The sequence below is a fragment of the Empidonax traillii genome, unplaced genomic scaffold (genome assembly GCF_003031625.1).
Source record: "Empidonax traillii isolate 1590-97213 ecotype Southwest subspecies unplaced genomic scaffold, ASM303162v1 scaffold20:size5563877, whole genome shotgun sequence".
Classification (NCBI taxonomy): Eukaryota; Metazoa; Chordata; class Aves; order Passeriformes; family Tyrannidae; genus Empidonax; species Empidonax traillii.
This window is the reverse complement of record NW_020955213.1, coordinates 4,044,684-4,059,241: the sequence shown is the minus strand read 5'-3', so window position 1 is coordinate 4,059,241 and position 14,558 is coordinate 4,044,684. Positions and strand designations below refer to the sequence as shown.

Genomic DNA, 14,558 nt, shown 5'->3' with positions numbered 1-14,558 from the left:
GTATATTATATTTGGCAGTCAGAACAGTTGGCCAAGCTGGGAGTCATCCCTCTGCTTCAAAACAGTGCAGCTTGGCAGCTCTGTTTATCTTTTACTGATTCATTCTGGTGGAAGCTAGGATTTGAGAAGCTTAAAAATTAAAAGGAAGAGTCTTATTGCTGTAAAGTATGGGTTTAACTTGTGGCTTTCTTTTTTTTCCTTACACTTTCTTTATGGGCCCCAGGCATGATAACAGAGCTATCCATACAGGCAGTGTCAGTATTTTTATGCCGATTGTAAAAATACTCTGAACAATTTACTCTGAAAAAGCCAGCAGCTCCCTCAAACACAGGGTTGCTGGGGCCAACATATTCCTCTTCCAGACAACTGAATATTGAAAAGAATGCAAAACAAGCTGAAAAAGTGGAACCTGTTGCTCATCCTTTGGTGGCTGTCAGCACTGGAAAGGATGGATGAAGAAGTCAAACATGGCCATCTTCAGCCAGTCACTTGTGTGCCGAGCTTAGAGGTAACTCCTTGGGAAGTGGGATGCAAACTTTTCTCTGGGATGTGCTCTAAATGTCAGTGGCTTTGCAGTTGAATGGATATACTGCTCTGCTACAGGGCATAGGAAGGCCATTACCAGCATGTGCTTGACAAGAGTTTGTGGCAGGAGCCCTGCAAGCCCTTCCAGGGCCCTTCACCAGCAGTGGAACACCTTCAGCCGAGGCAGGAGCTGAGTGCAGGGTTATTCCCTAGGACCCAAGCATTCCTGCTGCTACAGAGCGTTCCTGACTGTGGCTTCTGCAGAGCTGTGTGTGCTGGACCTGATCCCATCCTGCATGAGGATTTAAGGGGTGGTGGCTTTGGTTCTTCACAAGCAGAGCTGACCTTGAGCCAGGTGTGCTGTGGCAGCAAGGGGCTGCTGCCAATGGTTTCCACCTTTCTGCCCCTATCACACATCATGCCAGAAAGTTCCAGCTGCAATGACCCACCCTCCTCCCCATCCATCTCTCCCAGTGTGAGCAATATATGGCAAATGCACAGATGTGCAGGCATAGGTACAATCCTGACTATTCCACAGTCAGGATTAAGCACCCATCAATCCACTGGAGTCACTTTAGACTGCTTTTATTCTATTTGTTTCATTATGCTGTTACGGCTCTCCTTAGACACAGTGCTAATTAACTCAATCCCATCCCAGCAACTCCTGGCTCCCACATCATCTCCAGGGTTTCCAGTCCAGGGAATTGTAACAGATCACTTATCCCAGGGGGTATAAATGGATGCTTTTCCATGATGGAGCTGTAGGCAGAGGGACTCATAATTGCAGAGGTGCATTGAAGTCTCTAATTCAGTATGCAGCATCAAAATTTGTATAGATTTTAAATAATTCATCACTGGGCTTTGGTATATTTAGTCATTCAAATTAGGAATCTAGAATTTTGTTCTGCAGAGAGCTGTGTGTCATTGTCAGAGGTTAGCTCTGCCGCCCGTGTCCATGCAGAGGAGCTCAGACAAATCAAGTCAGAAGTGACTGGCAGCAAAGTACAGGAAAATCTGTGGCACATAATAATGCCATGAGAGCCTCTGGGCAGCTGTGGGCTGGGTGATGTTGGCCTTCGGTCCAGCAGGATGCACACTGCAGAGGTGCTGGGAAACACAATTAGCAAGGAGCATTACCTGGGATTGCAGGGTAGAGCCATCTGCATGGTCTAGGTATGGTCTTTAGCTGCCAGCACCTGGGGACTGTCTCCTGTCTCCATCTGTTGCTCTCTGTTCTGGATGTGGATTGAAAAGCACTGAAGTCAGGGAGGTCCTCTTGTTCTTTGCTGTGTCCTGTGACTGTAACACAGGCAAGTGGGCACTCATACCCATCAGCAGAAGTGGCAGCAGTGCTGGACTCAGAGCCACAGCTGGCACAGACCTGAGGTTTGGCATATTCCCAAACTTATTACAGTGGTGCTGAGGCCTGCTGCAAAGGGGTGGTTTAGAAATAGGGACCCATATGTTTATTTTATACCTACATGACTTCTGGATGGTCTGGATCTGCCTGTCTCCTTTTCTTGACCTAAAGGAAGCCTTTGAAAAGTGGGTCCAGTAGAGATGACTTGGGAAGGGTCTGTGTGCAGCATCTCCCAGGCGATGAGATCTGCTCAGGGTGTCAAAAGTTATCCCAGCTACAAAGTACACTGGAGCCTTTTGTCCAAATGACAGTCTATTTACAGGAAATGCTACCATTCAGAGCGGAGTTGATTCTGATCTCAACACCTATTCATGTTGACAGGAGGGAGCAGGGAGAACTCAGCACCTCTCCTAGGATCTCAGAGCCTGCACAACATTGAAGCCTTTTGTCTACCTCTTATTTTTATGCATCACAATCACATTATAAAGAAGTCCTGCAGAACATTCAATTACTTACTGCACAATTATAATCATATTTGTATATCTATAAGTAGGTCACCAGTCTCTTAGGTTAATCAATTATAATGGCATTCACACCGGTTTCTTTCATAAATCATTGACTTTTAGTGTATCCACTGAGATAATGGAGGAAAACCATCTAAATTTGATCTAACTAGAATGAAATGTGAACGTGCATAATTTGCTCTTACAAAGTGTATCTAATGTTCTCTACATCTGTATTTATTTGTGCTGTTTCATGCTGCATATCTCTTAAGTGGCAAAAAACACAGCGGCTGCTGCACTTAAAACTAAATGACCCAGAGTAATACAATTTATCTGCATTTATTTTACATTGTTCATCATGGCAGATATTTTAATAACCCAGTTCTGATGCCTGGTGCACTGATTACCAATCACATTGAAATTTGAGGACTGACAGCAAGATTGTTTGGTGTGCTGCAAGAATATTTTGGGAAGCTGTTTTGCCATGTAAACTAGGCAGTAAAGTGGAAAGAGAGGACTTCACTCAGGCTGGAGGCTGAGAAGGCTCTAGGACGTAGGTGGATGGCACCAAATAGTGGGCATCTACTGAGTCACTGAGACCATAGCTGCTTTAAATGCTGAAGTTTTCAGACAACTCAGTGAACGGGACAAATCATGACTGAATGGTTTTCCTTTTCTGCTTCCTTAATGTGGGTGTCTCAACACTGCTGTGCAGAAGATGTGTGAGAGGTCTTTGTGCCCTTCCTCAGTGGTGGCATGGGCAGGATTTGCTTGACTGGCTCCAAGGGATGGGGATGCAAGTTGTGAAGTACAGACCAAGACCTAGACCTGTGCTGCCAGAACTGGCTGATCCAAGTTTGACTGGAGAGGAGGGCTATGGAGATTTCAAGGGTTTAGGATGCTTACCCTGCAAGGCTCTGGCTGATGGTCTGGTTTAGGCTGGTGAAGGGGTGAGCTAATAGCAACTTACAGCAACTTGCAGAAATGATGGAGCCAAATCCTTCTTAGTAAAGGCTGTTTGTTGATGTTACAAGGGACAACAGCAGCTTGGGAAGTTCAGACTGGAAATCAGAAAAACTTCTTCCCTGTGAGAGAGATGCATCCCTGGTCGTCTGTTGGGATTGTGGCACCCACATCCTAGGAGGTTTTCATGCCCTGAGCAGCCAAAACCACGGCCCTGAAAGGGAATTCAGGGAGGGTGACACAATGAAGTGTGAACCCTCGTCTTCATAGCAAATACAACTTGGGTTTGAGTGTCAAAGAAGTTCAGATTGAATCATCATCACATCAATGAGAGGCTCACCTACACAGGCAGGGACATGGGGGTCTGGTGTCAGCAGAGACAATTCCCTACTACAAGTACTTGTTGTAAACAAACTCTGTATTTGAGTGATAAGCTCAGCCCCCTTGCCTGGATGTAAAACACTGCTCTCCATCCTGCTCCTCTTGGAGCAAATGTAAGGCAAACCAGCTTTAGCTTTCTGTCTGCAGGAGTGTCTGCTTGAGCATCCCTTTGGCTGCCAGCCTGGAAAGTGCCAGTGTTGGAGAGGTGGTGGTGCAGGGACTGCATCCTGAACAAAACCAGTGTGCAAATTGGATGCAGAGAGGGCTGCTGGGACTCACCTTGGGCAGAGTCACTGACTCCTCTGGAAACTGGAAATGGATTCTGCTTAAGCACTGTCTGTTTTGCAGCTGTGGAGTAACTTTGTGCTGATTTCCAAACAAGACCTGAAAGACCAGGCAAGTGCCTGCTGTGGGTCTTTTCCAGCTTCCAGCAGTGCTCCCTGCCTAATCCCGTGCTGGGAGCTGCAGGCTTGCCCTGGAAATGCTGAGCCTTATGGCTCACTCCCATGCTGTGAGCTCCATGTCCCCACAGAGCCACGATTCCCAGATAGCTAACAGGGCTGCTGTCAACCCATTAATCCCAAATCAGTTTTGTGAGGGCAGCTGACAACAGAGCTGGGTAAAATTACTCTTTTTTAAAAATTTATTTATTTTAACCTCAGTTGCAACCTTTTGTTAAAAATCTCCATCTTTTCAGAAGAAGCTACTAACTGAGAAATAATTAGTGTTTTCAAATCCTCTTGTGAAGGTTTTTTTGTATATTTTGCAGGAAAAAACAAACAAATGAAAAAAACAAACAAAAAGCTAAGAATTTTTATGCCTGAATTGTTTTCTGTTTTCCTTATGAAAAAAAAACAAAAACAACAACAAAAAAATTTTATCCAATGTATTTCTGCTGTATGGAGATGTTTGGTTTTGACAAAAGGTTGCTTGCTTTTTTTTTAATCTGAAATTGTTTACTGACAAAAAATCCCCCAGCTCCTGTGACTTGGCCAGCTGGAAGGTCTGGCTCATTACTAATGTAATTATTTACTGTTTTGTTGTGGTAGCAGCAAGAGCCCTCAGCCCATCCACAGGCCATCAGTCTCCGGCATTGTGGAGGTTCCCGTGCAGATTTGGTGACTGTGTCTGGGGTGAATGGGATGGGGATGGCTCCAGAGAAGTGTTTGTGAGGATTTATGTGTGTTGGGCTCCTATTTTAGAAAGGAAATGTGTCAGTAGATCATAAATGTTCTGACTGATTTACGTTCACCAGTTCGGGTGCCTTAGCCCCAGGAGTAGATAAATTGTGGTCTAATGTTTTATTTATGCTTTCAGGAGATTTAATGTCTTTGGAAACACTGGGTCAAAAGTCCTGGAGGCAGTTGACTCCTGGTGGAATGGATAACCTGTGGGAAGAGCTCTGTCAGTGCCCTGGGCAGCTCCCAAGTCCCGCTCTGCACAGGGCACTGTGGGAGGTGTGGAAAAACAACTTATTTCTTAAATTGCTTCATATCTGAAAAGATGAGTTTAATCCGTTTCTATTTCTATGGGAGTTTGGAAGCACTACACGTCTGAAATGACAGCAGGTAACACAATAGAGGGTTTAGCTGAGTTTTAGGTATGCAGATGAGTTTAATTAATTAATAGTAATCTCTTTAAAATGTATGGCAGAGTAATACCAGTCTAGTCTATAGAAAGGTTCTTTGGGACTTAATAGAGACCTGGGAGTAATTAATTATTCAATAATCCATGGTTAAGCAGATGATATCAGCAAGTCAGTGGGTAGAGTTTGGATCTGCCATTTTCCAAGGGGACCCTCTGTGTTTGCTGCATGAAGTCAGTCTGTGATGGTGTCTATGAGGGGAGTCTATAGGACCCCAAATTCTCATGTGATCGTGGTTGTAATAGCCCAACCTTTACTAAGGGAAAACTACTACAGCACAAAGCATGCAGCCTCAGAGCAGGTACAGGTGCCAGGGAGAATTTTGTTAAGAACAGATAGCTGGCTTAGTACCTTATAAGCACCCATCTAAGCTCTGTTCAATTAATGAAACACAATTTAAAGCAAAAAGGATTGGTACCAACCAAACCACTGCAATATAAGCTCTTCTAATTATGCAATAAGATAATGTCCACCAGATTAAAATTTTAATTAGCTTAATTGTGAAATAGAAAAGGCATTAGATTTCTAGTTCTGGAACACCTAAAATGACCTCAAGGGAGTGGGGGGGGGGGGGGGGGGAAGGAGAAACATTTGAACATTGTGTGTGTTCTCACACCATTTGTTTTCTGAACGACATCACAAATCCTAGTGGGTTTGGACTCATGGGTTTGCTTGCAAGACCCTGTTTGGGGGACCTGGGGGACTCTGAGGGCATCAGAGGCGGTGCACAGTGGTACCCTTGATTTTCCCCAGCACTCATTTCCAGCTCCAGCTGCCTTCAGTCACTCTGGCTCTGCTTTCAGAAGGCAGAAACATGCTGGCTATAATAGGGACTTTTGTTCTTTTTGATTGTTTTTTTTTATTTTCCTCTTTCCTTTTCCCTATTCATAGATTTAAAGGCCAAAACAGACCATTAAGTCCAACTAATCCTACATCCTGCATGACAAAGGCCATCCCACCCATCTGCTAATTCCTCAATACCATGGCTGACCATGACCATGTGATTATATACCCTCCTGTAAATGCACTGGGAGCCTCTGTGTGCTCCAGGCATGGAGAAGGACCCCAGTGAAAACACCCAGCCTTGATTTAAAGACGTTAAGTGGCAGATGATTTATCACATCCCTCATGAAACCACTCCAATGCATAATTACACTTACAGTAAAACAAGTCATTGGGGCTGAAATCATGGGGAGCTGTAACATGCAGAGTGTACAGTTGTGTTTGGTGATGAGGTAAGGAATCCAACAAATTGCTTTTATGTCTTTTCAGGGAAGAAGCAAAGACATTTGAACCATTTGTGCGACACAGAAACTCTCTAGACCAAGTGTTGAAAGGGCTAGAGGTTTGCTGGGGAAGCTTTGAGGAGAGTAGTAAAGAGAAGAGGGTTTTAGGATGCAAGGTCGAATAGGAAACTTTTATTGGACGGGCTTGGCCAGCTTCTAGTCCCATGGGGAAAAGGAGGAGGAATTTGAATGTAGTGTGTTTCCCTTTTGGAAAGTCAAAGGCATTCCATACAATTGCAAAGCAGCATAAGAGAGATACACTGTCATGGCTGTCAAAAACGGAGGAGGGGAGGAAGTCCCAAACACTACATTTCATCAAAGCCCTGAAGGTAAAAATGATCTGCTGGCTTGAAATTTATCTTAATGAGCAAAATCCAGCCAACGGAACAGGGTGCAGATGAAAGTGACAGATGGGATCATTTAAAGTTTGATTCTTTGCATGAAAGAAAATAATTTTTTTATAAGTTATTTTTCTTCTGATTGTTACAGTGTTCTGCATAGTGTCACAGGCTCTCATTGGCAGCCCCAGGTCTCAGGCAGATTAATTTATCCAGAGTGTCTTGGAAATTCAGAGTTAGAGGGAACTCCTGGAACTCAGCTCATGTAAATCCACGGAGCTGGTCCAACAGCCGGAGGTACTCTCCTTGGCCAAGAGATTTTTGCTAGGTAGGGGTTGCAAGTAAAGACATGACACAGTTTATAACACAGCGTATGCTTTATTCTTTTAGTTAAGGGAGTGCAATCGTGGATTGTTCCTCGAAATGTGTACAGGCATGGATCTGTTGGGGAAATGTATCGTGGAGAAAGTTCTGTGGGGCAGTGTTAGTAGTCCTGGGTTGGACAGTCTCAAGGAGGACTGTCCTGCATCAAGGATTCCTTGCAGGAATGGCTGCAGCAGGATCTGCTGTAGGAGCTCTGTCTCTGAGGTTGGCCCCCAAGTCTGAAACTGTCCTGGCCCCTAAAAATACAAGCAGGCGTCAGTAGGTCAGGTATAGAAAGGGGGCAATTGGGTATTTTCAGACACAAACAACTGCAAGAATTTACCAGTACTATATCACTTGGGACCTAGGCAGGTCCATAAAAGGTCTGTGCCGTTGGAGGATGCATATTCTTGTGGAGAATTTGCTGACTTGATGCTGAGAGGTGCTGTCTTACACCCCTTTGTGTGTAAGGCCACATTGTTATGCATTGCTTATCTTTAATAGGGAAAGATGAGCAGGAAAAGGACTGGAACCAGCCCCAGGCATTATAATAATATCCATCTTCACATCTCTTTGCACAGGTAATCTTTGCACAGTAACCTGGTGCACGCACAGTGTCTGAATGTCACAGTGCACACATACAGCAGTGGATCCTGCCACTGTGACAGGGCAGTAGCAGAAGCACTGACCCCCTCCCCTCTGCCCACTTAATTTCTGATTAGGTCAGTGAGCAGTTAGCAAATGTTCACGAGAGAGAAGAGGTCGTCTGTTGGCTTCTCTGATTTAAGCAGTGTTGAATGAGATGTCGTAATACACATGGCAGATGTTTTGAGTATGCAGCCCTCAGCCTGGGGGATGAAGAACTCACACCGGCATCAGATGGGCGAGGGGCTGCCGAGGCTGTGGTGGGGCTGCTGCTGGTCCCAAGATATCCCTTCCTCAGGCCTGCAGAATTCCCAAAGTGCTGAGCAGGAGGCTCAGACCAGCCCATGCTGTTCAGCCCTCGCTGGGTGAAGGGGTGCTGGCAGCATGGAGCAGGTACCCTGCACCCACCCCTCCTGTCCAAAGCAAGGAAGGAAGGCTCTGGCCAGGGGACACGGACAGCACGTGCACTCCCTGCCACTTGGCTCTGTGCCAGCTGGGAAGAGAAGTAAGGGATTGCGAGGAATTTCTTCAGATGTATTCCAGTAGTGGATTAAAATAGCTGCTACTATTTTAATCCTGCAAAGTGGCAGCTAAGGCACACGCAGGGCTGGCATCATCTGCTCAAAGTGGGATCCCAAGAGCAGCCTGTGCCTGTAGTAAAGAAAATGCAGGGCTGGCCTGGAGCACCTGGTGAAAACTGGCCCAAGCCAAGGGAGCAGTGGCTAGAATTCAGGATCAGGAGGTATAAATTCACACCGCCTGGGTTTTCTTTGAGTTATTGCAGAGTGCTGTATTGCCATGAACCCCGAGTATTTTTGGAAAATCACAAGAAATCGCTGTACTCAATATTTTTTATTTGCATGCAGCCCAGCTGGGGATTATCTATGGAATTCTGTTGTAGTAACATTTTGAATGTTGATTTTTTGTTTTCTTATTCTAGAAGTTTCAGTGTAATATAACACAAATATTCAGTTTCCCTGTGGACTCCTGGCAGCGGTGGAGGAGGCTGCAGAGGAAGGTGAGGTTTTCCTTTTTTAGGAGTCTTTTTAAACATAGCTGGAAAGTGAAACTCCTGCGTTGTCCCTTATTGTCTATTTTGTAGGGGTATGTTTGCTGTAGGCCTTTTGCAGCTGGAAGAACTGGATTTGAAATAAAGGAAAGAAAATTTATCTTTACATCTTCAGAAGCTGTGAATTATTTATTTGCTATTCCTGGTAAATCTGCTGTTGCAAAACTTCACTGTGAAATGAGTGTTTCTTTGTTTCACTGGACTACAGGATCACTCCCTGAAGATTCATCAGCCCTGCTGCTGGAAGAAAATGTCATCAAAGCTTCTTTTCTATTATTATTTGATAATGCTTGAGGTTCTTTTTGCTTCACCTTCATTTATTCTTCCATTCATTTTAAAAAGTAGGTAATTGCATGAACTCATCTGTGGAAATTTAAGACCTCTTCCTGAGATTTCTTTTTTTGCTCCTGCATCTGACCCCCTCTCACACAAAATGAGAGGGTAATTCCCCCTAATTCCACAAGATTGTGTTGCCCAAATTCAGCATCAATTTCAATGAGCAAATATTTATACAGCATCCAAGATGCAGTCTGTACACAGAATGACACCAAATTAAATCGATACTAACTACTCTAGGATTGAAGACTGTCCAGGTAAAAGGTGGCACCAGTTTAACTAAACCTGTTTCAAACCAGTGTAGTTAAAATGGAATAACTTCACTGTGAAGGGCATATTTCACCCTTCAGATGTCTTGAATGCCTTTGGAGCAAATCCCACTCCACACAGGACTACCTATTGAGATAGCATTAGGTAATATTATGTCTTTTCCTACTGTTCCTTTCAGGGCCACGTGAAATGATTTCCCCCTTGGTTTTAGGAAGATTCAACAAATATTTGCATGAGTCCCTTAAAAGCCTTTCTCTTCAGTGTGAAACCACTGCTGAAAACCACTCTACATTATCTTATTTAGTCTCTTACCTACCTTAATCAAGCAAATGCTGCAGGTTTTGTCCTAAACTAGGTCAGATACACCAGTTTCGAATTATATATCTTGGAATGAAATATCCCTTGGACCATATGGCTTGCAGCCCTGGGCTTTGTTGGCTCATACCCTCTCTAATTCCTCCTAATCTGCTCATAAGCACCTACAAAAGGGTGCTTCACACACCTCACCAGTAATCTTTTTCAATGCCTGGTTGCTCTTTGGATCTAATGCCAGATAGTATTAATATACCCATCACTGTAATTATCCAGACAAGCAAACAGTAGCAGGAGTGATCCCAACTTCTCGCTTTTCCCACTGATTCAGAGGCATACTTGGAAGAGCCCTTTCATCCCCATGGATCCTGTTCCCTGGAGTTGTCCCAGGCTGTCCTCATCAAAAGGGAATTTGGTGTTTCAGCAGTTTCTCAGCCAGTTTCATGCTGGGAAGGAATCAGTGGTGATGGGGCGGTATCATTTATTCACTCTCCAACTGTTGCCCAGACACTTGGTACATGGCCAGATGCCAATCCCACATCAGGTCCTCCTTTAAAACCTTTCACAGGGCCGAGACCTATGTGTGAGATGGAAATACTGCTGATAACTTGAAAGCTGGCCTGCCTTTCATCAGGCTCTGAGGGGTGGTTAAAATCCAAGATTTGCTGGAATGAACAGCCTGGATGGGAGGTTTCTGAGGCCGTGTGTTGGGAAGGAGGTACTTCTGAAAGCTTCCTGAACCCAAGTTCTCTGCAAATTCCTCCTGACAAGTCCATCTTCTCATGTGGGTTTTCAAGGAAGTTTATTTAGTGATCACTCAGCAGCAAAATGGAATCATAAGGGATTATCTTCTGATTATCTTGCAAGGTGGGTCCCTTGAGTTCCCAGGTCTTTAGCTCAGGCTTTTAAAGGCTGCCCAGTTTCCCAGAGTTTTGGGCAATGTTTGTAGTTAGGGAGACAAGATCTATAAGTAGAGATAAATGCAAGATCATTTCAATAGCTGGAAAAAACAGCTGTTTTGAACACCTCAGGCTCTCTGAGACCCACTGCCTGATCTCGAGCAAGATGTTACAAGTGCATCAAGCGTGCTTGGTTTTAGGAACGAGCAGCAGTGATGCTGCTTTGATGCCCACATCACAAAGAATATGCAAACTTGTATTATTCCTTTGATTAGCTACTCTCTGATATGTCAAGTCCATGAATAATCAAGCCTCATTTTCTAATTAGTTTTACTCATCACCCCACTGCTCCATGCCTTCACTCATTTGCATAGCCTTTTTCTAGATAAGGCCTTTTTTCTGTGAGGTGTTAGCAGGACTTTCATCGCTCTCCAATCCCAGAATTTCTCTGGTCCCTTTCCCAGCCCTCTACTTGCTCTTGACCTTTTTTCTCCTCTTGTCCAATGACCATCTCATTGCTCTGTGCTTTTCCACTCTTCTAAAGCCCTGTTTCCACAGGGAATAGGGTGGTGTCTTCATGCTGTCTGTCTCCTGGTGATACTTCTTAACTCCATAAACCAGTTTTACCCAGTCTCAACAGAGAAGTAAAACTATCAAAGTTACTGTGTTTGCAAGTCTTATGGAAATGGTGAGGAAGAGGTCTTTTTGCGGCAGTGGGGCTGGACATCCACTCCATCACTTTGAGCAAAATTAAGGGCTTTTTCGCATTTCTTTTAATCAAGATATTCTAATTTTGTTACGGTGCAAATATGGTTTTTAAAGGACCTCGTCCTCCCAGCAGCTGTGGGTGCCTCAGCAGTCGAGGTTAGCCCTGTCCAGGGCTGCCACAGCCCAGTCCTGCCCTGCTGCCAGGGGGTTCACAGCTACCTGCACTCCTGCCCATACCTCTGTGGAACATTGGGTGCTGGAACCTACTCTGGCTGAATTGACATGAAAACTTGTTCCTTTCAAAAAGCTGGAGGTGTTAATGTCTAACAAAACTTTTACACACCAACAGCCTGCTTACCCCAAAGCTGATGTGTGTCTTTTTTTGCTGGGGCCAAGCAGTCACCATTTGCCAGCCAAATGCAGGGGTGAAATTCAGATGTTGTGGAAACAAAGGTCTTTAGGAAATACACAGGGATGTGATGATCAGCCCTGAATGAATAGCTAACAATTTCCTAGAGCAACAAAGATCAATTTAGGGCTTGAGGCACAAGGCATTGTATTAATCTGCTTTTGGCAAACACCTGGCACCTTTGCACACAAAATCCCACTTTTCTGAATGTTTCTGTGGGTAAATATGGGGAGGTCAGTCCAAGATCCTGCACCAGCTCAGGCTGACCTTGCTGTTGCATCCGCAGCAGCAGGAAGAGGCTGGAACTGGAGACGCTGGGGGAGATTATGCTGGGGGTCAGCTGCTGACAGTGTGGGGCAGAAGGGACCAGCTGGTAGGAGAAGATGCTCATAGGTGGGAGAGAAGAGGAGCAGTGGCCATATCCATGTGCTCATCTGGGCATGGCTATGCACGCAGCCGTGGGGGTGAGGGGATTCCCTGTTCCAGCAGAGAAGGGTCACTTGTGGGGAGTGGGAATAGGGACCATGTGTGTGGGCTCTGTGCCGAGAAGGAGGTGGGGATTTTTTTCCACTGATGTTACCAGGCACTCAGTGTTTTTGCTTGACCTCTTAACATAAACCAGCTGCCCTGCCAGCCATCGAAACTTGCCCGTGCTGTGAAACCTTAACAGCTCTGCTCTGTCCTACTTTTATCTAGTTTGGGGCGATTTTCATTTCTTTAGTGCTTAAGCAAATGTTTTGTGTCCCTGGATCAAAGCTTGAGAACATCATTTACATACCGGGAGTGAGAAGGCAGCAGACTGGAGACCATCACTCATCAGTGAAAGGATGATCATTGTTTGTTTAGCCTATTCCAAAATAATGGCTCTGCTGGGAACACCAACCCAATGTGCATCATAACGTTTATAGTATATATTAATTTAGCATAGACATTAGGCCGTTGTTATTCTCTCCATTTAATTCTCATGTATTAGCATTCAGGATCAGTTTTAACCCAGCACACATCTTTGTTATTTCATAATGTGAAATAAATAAAACTGGAGCCAAACATATTTTTTTTATATAAACCACTGTCAGACAGTGATGGATATAAAGCATAGACACATCTTTATAATTTTAAGGCTTGAATTTCAGAACACAGCATTTTCATTAAATGGTGCAATCCATTCATTTTGGAGATACAGAGACAAATTAACTCAATAGTTCTCATGCCTGGAATCTTTGTAATAAAATTGCCTATTATTGTGAGTGTAAATGTTTTCAAAATATTAGAGACAACTGGAAAAAATAGGAAAGACAGGATAGGTTGCTCAAGGATGAAAACCATAAAGACATTCCCTCCTAACACTACATGTACCTGCTGAAATTATTTAAAGAGAATTGCTGTGAGAGGAGGAGAAACGAGGCAGGCCATTTTCTTTTCTTTTTATGATGAAGAAAGGTCTGGGAGAGTGTTTACAAATTATTTTGTTTGCTGCCTGCTGTGCATATTAGAAAATTCAGCTCTTGGCTGATTGGCCAGGCAGAGAAACAGAAGCGTCACAGGTGGCAGGGGAATGAAAGCTGAGTGCTGCAATGGGAAGGAGAAGCTCATTCATTTCCACCCCTACCTGAGATCAGGGGTTAGTGAGATGCAGCAGCTCTGTAATGTCTGCATCTGAGCCCATCAGTTAAATAAGTATTGGAGCACATCACTTAAACTGGGGGTGCCTATCCCATGATCCTGCCCTGGTTGCTTTTCCTTGGAAGGACAGGACACTGGGAATTGGGAAAAAAACCCTCTTTTAACCAGAAGCCTCATGTTTTTTATCCGCTTTTTCTTAGAAGGGTGCAGCTCTCACAGACATTAAATGCCACAGTATCGGTCGCACCAAGAGGGAAAGGGAAGGCTCAGGCTCACTGGCTGTGCTGTGCTCCCCAGCCCAGCTCCGTGATGGCACGTGGCGGGTGGGTGTCCCCGCCTGTGGAATGGCACGGGGGGAACAGCTTTGCAGCCACTATCACCCCGCACGGGGTGAGCGCCCGTGTGCTCCCACCCCCAGGCCTCGTTGAACAGCCGCCAGCAGCTGGAGGGCTAAACATCATTTGCATATAAATGTACAAAGGACTTTAATCAGAGGTAAATCCACAGAGCCCTTGTTGTTATTGTTTTATTTACAGAACACTCTCTTTGTGCAGAGGGGTTTCGAAATGTGCTGACAGAGATAGCGCAGGTATTTGCTACCTGAAATATATCGAAACCACTTGGGGCGTCAAGAAAAACAGCCGATGCGCTCACACCACACTCCCTCATCGAAACACGGGGTGTTGGTGTGAGCCACGGAGAGAAAGCACCAGTGGGTCCAGCGATGCGGGTGTGTGTGATGGATGGGCTGGACGATGGCACCGCAGATGTGCCGCTGCCGGTCCGGCGCAGGAGGACGGAGCGCCCCGGGGTGGGACACGCTCCGAGCACGGTGTGCCTGGTCCAGTGTGCCCGGTCCGTGCGCGGAGCGCAGTGCCAGTCCCAGTGAGGTGCCGGTCCTAGTTCCCGGTCTGTGCGTGGAG

At 45.1% G+C, this 14,558-nt stretch overlaps 1 long non-coding RNA gene across 1 annotated transcript; it reads left to right on the top strand.

Annotated features, from left to right (window-relative positions):
* Positions 1–228: 228 nt before the first annotated feature.
* Positions 229–9,196, top strand: LOC114065830. The gene is made up of 3 exons (XR_003573057.1): positions 229–508; positions 8,950–9,027; positions 9,112–9,196. It is a non-coding gene; the product is annotated as an uncharacterized LOC114065830 (long non-coding RNA).
* The last annotated feature ends 5,362 nt before the right edge of the window (positions 9,197–14,558 follow it).